We start from the raw sequence: 7,027 nt of genomic DNA, 5'->3' as shown, positions 1-7,027 counted from the left end.
CCAACCCATGCTAGCATGGAAGGCGGACGTTAAACGATGATGATGATGTGATGATGATGATATACAGTTTTCTGCTGGGTCGCGTTTTACTTCTGATCAAAGCATTGTAAGATGTATAACGCTAATGTTTGCATTTATTTTGTTTGCTTTCAATATACCTGGTGCGCTGATTTTTCTTCACATCACCCATGTTTACATATTTTCATTTTCGAACTCTTGTACCATGACAATATTTCTTTATCCAAGTGACTGTACTTTTCGTCACAAGTGATCAAAATGGATCAGGTTTAATTTTTGTTTCCCTGTTTATGAGATTTAGGCGAGCCTATTTAAATTTTTTAATTTTTACACTGTCATATCTTATTACAAGTGTCTTTTGTCTACGAGACAATGAAGGATGATAAGTAAGCTTCTAACAACAAAATTAGTAACAGGAAATGGAGGTTGGAAGAAACTAAACTTAGAAATTAATATATTTGATGATTGAAAAACGTGTTAAAGCTTACCTTCGCTCCTTTGCATCCGGGGTCTCCAATAGGTCCTTGAGGTCCAGGCTCACCATCCTCTCCCTAATTACAAAGAAAAAAGTAGAGAACTGGAGAAAAAGTATTAATATGTTGTTCTGTTTCGTTGTTGTATTATTGCTGCTATTTATACCATGCAAAACTATGATCCGTCTTCATCTATATCTAAGCTACATTTGCCAACATTCTCTTTATTTTTAAAGTGTGATTTAATGAGTTTCAAATTTTGACACAAGCTCAAGAAGGGTGTGATTTAATGAAATTCGGTTGTTATTTCTGGAAAGATTCGTATAAATTTGATGCAAAATGGAATTTAGAGAACGAATTAATTTTGGCACAAGGCTAGGAATTGATGTGAGTGACGGGATAGCGGTAACATAATTCATTTTCTAATCGACTCCAGAAGTTGACTGGTATCGACTGGTACTTTTGAAACTGTGTTCGGAGAATAAAAGCGCATAGTTGACCACAATAAAATTTCTTTAGAAAACTATGGATTTAAGAAGGTTTTGAATACAAGGCAATGAAATGAAGAATATCTCAATACTGCAGTTCATTTAGATCGGTAGTGTACCTTTTTTCTTTGACACTTCACAGATCTTGAATATTCCTAACTTAAAAAGTGGTTCTTGACTACATTGAACTAATAATTTTGAAATTAGAATTCAAAGCATGGCAATGAAAATAAACCAAGACTTTATGTCCGATATTGTCCTAAATCTACCAGTTATACCCTTCTTTCACCATAAGCAAAAGTTGTAAATAGTGTTACATAGCTACAACAACTTTGAGATGGGATTCATATATTTGATTAACGTACTTGACTGCTTTATTTTCTCAGCCCCGGAGAAAATGTAACGAAATGGCTGACTTGGCGTGATTTAAATGTAAATACCCTCCCAATATACTTATCAATTTTCTAGCAAAGGCACATATTTTGTGTGAGGGAATTAGTTGAAACCATGAACGCCAATACTTGCCAGATTCTTTATTTTATCGACTTTGAAAGGTTAAAAAGATAAAGTTCATCTCGCTAGGATTTGAGTCCAAAACCAAAAGAGCCGGAATTAGTAACGTATGACAACTTTACCGACTTTCTAACGATTTTGCCAATCTGTTAGATCCATTAACGATATGTACAAGGCCTGAAATTTGGCGGAAAAGGCAATAGGTAGTTATATCAACTACAGTACTGTAACAGGTACTCTATTTCCTAAATCCGGAAAGATTGAAAGGCAAAGTTGACCTCGGTGAGATTTGAATTCAACAGAACTACACAAATCGTTTGGAAACAAGATTTCGTATAGCGTAAGCGCTTCCGTTGCTTTCAGATTTTCAAGAACAAGTGTTATGGAATAATCTGTATAGTGGTATTTGTTTTTAGTATCGGTGTTGAGTATTTCGGTTTTAGTTTAAGATTTAGAATTCTTATATTCTTCTTTTCCCTTCCCTAGTTGATCATTTTCTTTCTTTATTTTGAAAAAAAAATGGAATAATTTGAATTTTCCATTTGCACAAATGTCTAAATGCTCACTATATGGAATATTTCTGGGAGCTGAATCTTTGATTTGTTGTTTATATACTCAGTGTATTAATTTTGATCCTGTTTGTCTGACATAATTCTCATTGTATTGTGGGCATATGATGCTGTAAATGAATGTTTGGTTTGCAATTCATGTTTGCATTAACCATCAATTCTTTCCGTGCTTGAATTTTGGGATTTACTCTGTTCTATTAATTCGCTCATCCCACAACGGAAGTCTCCACATTTTGTTACCAACATTATTTCTTCTAACATAAATTTTACTTTTTTTAAGGGTCATTTTAGACTCGGTGGCTATCTTATGTTGTTGATAATTAGCAATTCTTTTATTGTTTCTGAGATTCGATGTTTGGTGTAGGACCGGAATGCATTGTTTGGCCGTAAGATTTTATGGTTTCCAGGATCCTGGAAATAAAGAATATTTGTCTCTGTTTTTGTCTTCACCCCCATTTTGAAGGTTTGTCTGTATGACTGAAACTGAGAACGTCCAACAGAAGTTTCTTTTCGCTCATTTCCATAATGTCCATAGTGAACTGGATCAATCCATGAATGCTGTTTATTGATTTAAGATATCCTGTAAGGCATGAGTCGGAGAACTTTCTAATCAATCACCCCAAAATATATTTATTCACGCCGACGTTATCCCCTTGATTTGAAAGGAAGAAAATCATAGATTTTTTGATTTCAAAAGGTTTATTGAATCTATTTATATGAATCTATTTACACGTCCATTACATTGGATAGATGCAGTGTCGCCAACAGAAAATTTCCTGTCGTAACAAGGAACACGTTTTTTATATAATTTTACTTATGTCTAATAAGTCCTCATTAACCACAAGAACTTCATTTTTACCCCAAGTGGGGTAATTTACCTCGGTTCACCGACTCCTGTTGTAAAATCATTACTTCTCTTTCAAAATTCGAAGCAGTCATCCAGGAATTTTTTTCGTTTTATTTCAAATAGGCTTGAAAATATTGATCTCAGAACTGCATAGATATTTTCTTCTAGAAATCCCATTAATAGTAATGCAAACGTGGGTGCAACTGTCGCTCCCATTGTCAAGCTTTTTAGTTAAAGATAATATTGGTTTTCAAAGAAGAAGTAATTGTTTTCCAGCACAAATGAAGATCTTTCTAATATCAATTCGTTTAGGAATCTCTCGATACAGAATCAAAATTAATACATGGGGTGAGAATATTTAAAGCAACAAACCAAAGATTCATTTCTTAGATAGTGAACATCAAACGACTTAAAGGGGGAAAATGATTGTCTATGAGAGGCTAAAAGTGTGGAAAATATATAAGATTTCTAAATCTGAAACTAAACCGGAAATAATCAACACCGCTACTAAAAACATTTTGCTTTTTTACAAATTGCTCCATAATATGTATGTTTGAAAAGCTATAAACAGCGAAAGAATATTTCCAAAAGATTTGTGCTGCTCTGTTTTGTTTCCAAATGTTTTTAAAGAATTTTGTATATAATTGATAATTTCCAAAATAAGAAAAAACTTTCTTCAGGTGTGTGTATGTGTGTATATGGATATATACATATATATATATATATATATATATATATATATATATATATATATATATATATATATACACACGCATGAATTAATATTTATATGTGTTCGTATTTATACTTATATGCACGGTGCAATAACAATGGCAATGAAGATAACAATAATGAATAATAGTCCCTTACTGGTATTCCGTCGCGGCCATGTCGTCCAGGTTCTCCAAGAAGACCCTTAATAGAAAGAAAGTGAAAAAGTTAGCAATACATACGTACACAAAGTGAAACACACACACACAATTACATATATATATTATTGATTTCTTACATATACATGAATCCTCAAATAACGATGTTGCGTATTTGTAGTTGTATGTATTTTGTGCGTGCGTGTGTGTGTGTGTTTGTGCATGTGTACATATACACGTACATATACATCCGTATATATGTACATACATATGTATAAACTCACATATATCTTATGCGCAACACATAGTTGCGGGCGTATACAAGAAAGAAATCACTGATTTCGTATTAAATAAAAGTCTATTTTTATTTATTTTTGCATATTTCCTTCAGAAAAGAGGTTGAAACAATGGAAAATGATTGGTAACATTTGAACTAAGCGGACGAAATATTATTTGAAACTTACAGGAAGTCCTTGATATCCAGTTGCTCCTCGCTCTCCTTTTAGACCACGTTCTCCTTTCTCTGCAACTGGACCCTGTGGCCCGATAACGCCAGGAATACCTTGAGGACCTCTAGGTCCAGTTTCACCCTGAAATACCACAAGAAATGGAAATTATACGACATATACAAACATATATACATACATAAATATTCTTACATATTTACATTGCTAGCGGGGAGATAAATCCCCGCTACCTCCAGCGCCGATACCAGGACACGTGATTTCGACTTTCCTTGGTCTCGTCAATGACGGACACTCGTTCGCTTGAGATAGCCCTGATTCATCTCCGCCAGCGATATATAGAATACCAGTGCCAGAACAGGCGCTGGTGTCGCGATAAGCCAGTGAGGTTGTTAAAAAATATCTCTGAACGGCAGAGCAATATTAATACCGAGAGACAGAATTAATACCACTCAAATATGGATTTTCTGTAAGAACGAACTATACTACGGTAGTTACCATGAGGGAAACTCTCATGCTCACTTTTGGTGTAAAATGCACTCATTTTGTATGTATATAGATTCCACATCAATATAGCTAACACCAGTAACTTAAAAAGTGCTATGTTACTTTTCTGGTGTTATTTTGTTATTGTGTTTGTATAATCCTGGATCGGTAATGAGATATTGTCATAGATTTTCCAACTGGAAAATGTTCTTCCTATTTTAAGTTAGGTGTAAGGGTATTTGGCTGCGCTTTCTAGCAGTAATAACATTTATAAAAGAGCATTTATAAAATGTTGGCAGGTGTTCCTAGTTTAAAGGCGTGGATGATTTATGAATACTATCCAGTCCGGGAATGAAAATCTTGTATTGTATAAGCTTCATATTTTCGTCATGCACATTAAGGCTTTTATTTTTTGTTAATGCCGACTTACATTGTTGATTTTCTAAAGGTCTAATAAGAAATCATATTTCTAAATCAAATGTTTGTACGGATATACTTTACAAATAAACTGATCAGAATAACATCTCAATAATCAATGACATAAATAATGCCAAACGGATAATTCCTAAAGTCTTACTGAATTCCGAGAGTCTAATTTCTGTCTAAATTAATCATTTCACATTTTACTTCATCAAATGGAAACTGAATTTTATTAAAAGAACGTGTTGTGCCGTCAATGTAGAGCTTCACTCGTTGGTGCGTAAAGTTTTCCGAAGTGCAAATGACTTTGTTGAAGTAGAAGGAAACATAATGTCTTCTCATAGGTGTAACTAACGACTTGTTTCATAACTTGTTTTTCGTTTTTCTCTCATTGAGCTTCTTGGCAACAAAAGACAATTTATTGTTTACTTTTACAAGCTATAACACATCTTGGGAAACAATTTCAAATGGTCTCTTTCTTTATTAAGAATTTGAAAAAATATAGCTGCAATTTCGACTTAACAGACGTTCTGTACTTAACTCTGTCACATTATGGTGTCATTGTCGATGTTAATTGCGGAGCAGTTTTTACTAAAGATTCAGCTGATCGATAATCAATGTCACTTAAGCAGCAACTATCCCTTTTGATTTTCAAATTTATCACATTTACAAATGCATTATTTCAATGTGTCAGTCGTTAATTAAGACGGTATGGTATGATTTGAGGGCTACTGTATCTAAGATCCCCAGTCATTACTTAGAGGTATTAAATGGAATGTTCTAAAAGTGCTGTCATTTAAAGTGTTAAAACGTGCATGCGCGTCATTAAACCTGTAATGTCGATAAAGTGTGGTATCTTCTACTTACCACTTCTCCAGTGGCTCCAGTAGCTCCAGGAACACCGGCTAATCCCTTTATTTCAAACGAAAGAAAGAAAGAATATATTAAGTGATTCCAATATATTGCAATCAAATAAGCAAGAAACAGTGTAATATGACGTTTTCTTGGACGTTATACTTTATTTAAAACATTTCTAATTGACATGAGGTAGATTTACTTCCTTGTGTGTAAGTTTATTTAAATATGTGTATCTTTCACTGAATGTTTCCTTGTGTACAGATTCTCTGACTGAGAACGACAAAAGAAACCTCTCTAACAAAGTATTACCATGCTGGAGAATACATAAGTATGCAATTCTATTATACTGTTACTTATTTTTGTAATCTATGTATACTGTATTCTTTTCAGAATATTAGTTCAGGCAATATCCATTTCAATGTGTATAAATAAATTTATACAAATATACATATATATATATATATATATATATATATACACATATACATACATAAATACATTTGTATAAATATATAAATATGGGTGTGTGTGTGTGTGTGTGTGTGTATATATGTGTGTGTGTCTGTGTCTGTGTGTCTGTGTGTGTATGTGTGTGTTTCTTCGCCATGATGGACTACTGAAATCTACAAGTTTTTTTTTTCTTCATTCTCTCTGTTTATTTTTTCTCATTTCTTTTTGCTGAAGAGCGTAGGCTCGAAGTGTTCACAACTTTTTCATTTTCTCGAGCGTCACACTAATACACTTGATTTTTATTCATACACCTGTCTTAGTCTTTTGTTTTTCTATAAATTTCAACTGTATATATACATATAGAGAGAGAGAAAGAGATAGATAGACAGACAGACAGACAGACAGACAGACAGACAGACAGACAGACAGATAGATAGAAATGTATAAATATATATATATAAATTTATATATATATATATACTTATATATATAAATATACATGTATATATATATATAAATTTATATATATATATATACTTATATATATAAATATACATGTATATATATATATA

The 7,027-nt window shown here is 32.8% G+C and overlaps 1 long non-coding RNA gene across 1 annotated transcript in view; it reads right to left on the bottom strand.

Annotated features, from left to right (window-relative positions):
* Nucleotides 1-435: 435 nt before the first annotated feature.
* LOC106883915 (uncharacterized) overlaps nucleotides 436-7,027 on the bottom strand; it is a 12,570-nt gene continuing 5,978 nt past the window's right edge. The window contains exons 2-5 of the long non-coding RNA XR_001411177.2: nucleotides 6,015-6,059; nucleotides 4,242-4,367; nucleotides 3,779-3,823; nucleotides 436-569 (exon numbers count right to left, since the gene is read on the bottom strand). This is a non-coding gene — a long non-coding RNA (uncharacterized LOC106883915). The remainder of the gene's footprint in view (nucleotides 570-3,778; nucleotides 3,824-4,241; nucleotides 4,368-6,014; nucleotides 6,060-7,027) is intronic.

This window comes from Octopus bimaculoides, unplaced genomic scaffold (assembly GCF_001194135.2).
Source record: "Octopus bimaculoides isolate UCB-OBI-ISO-001 unplaced genomic scaffold, ASM119413v2 Scaffold_5899, whole genome shotgun sequence".
Classification (NCBI taxonomy): Eukaryota; Metazoa; Mollusca; class Cephalopoda; order Octopoda; family Octopodidae; genus Octopus; species Octopus bimaculoides.
This window is presented reverse-complemented; position numbering and strand designations above follow the sequence as displayed.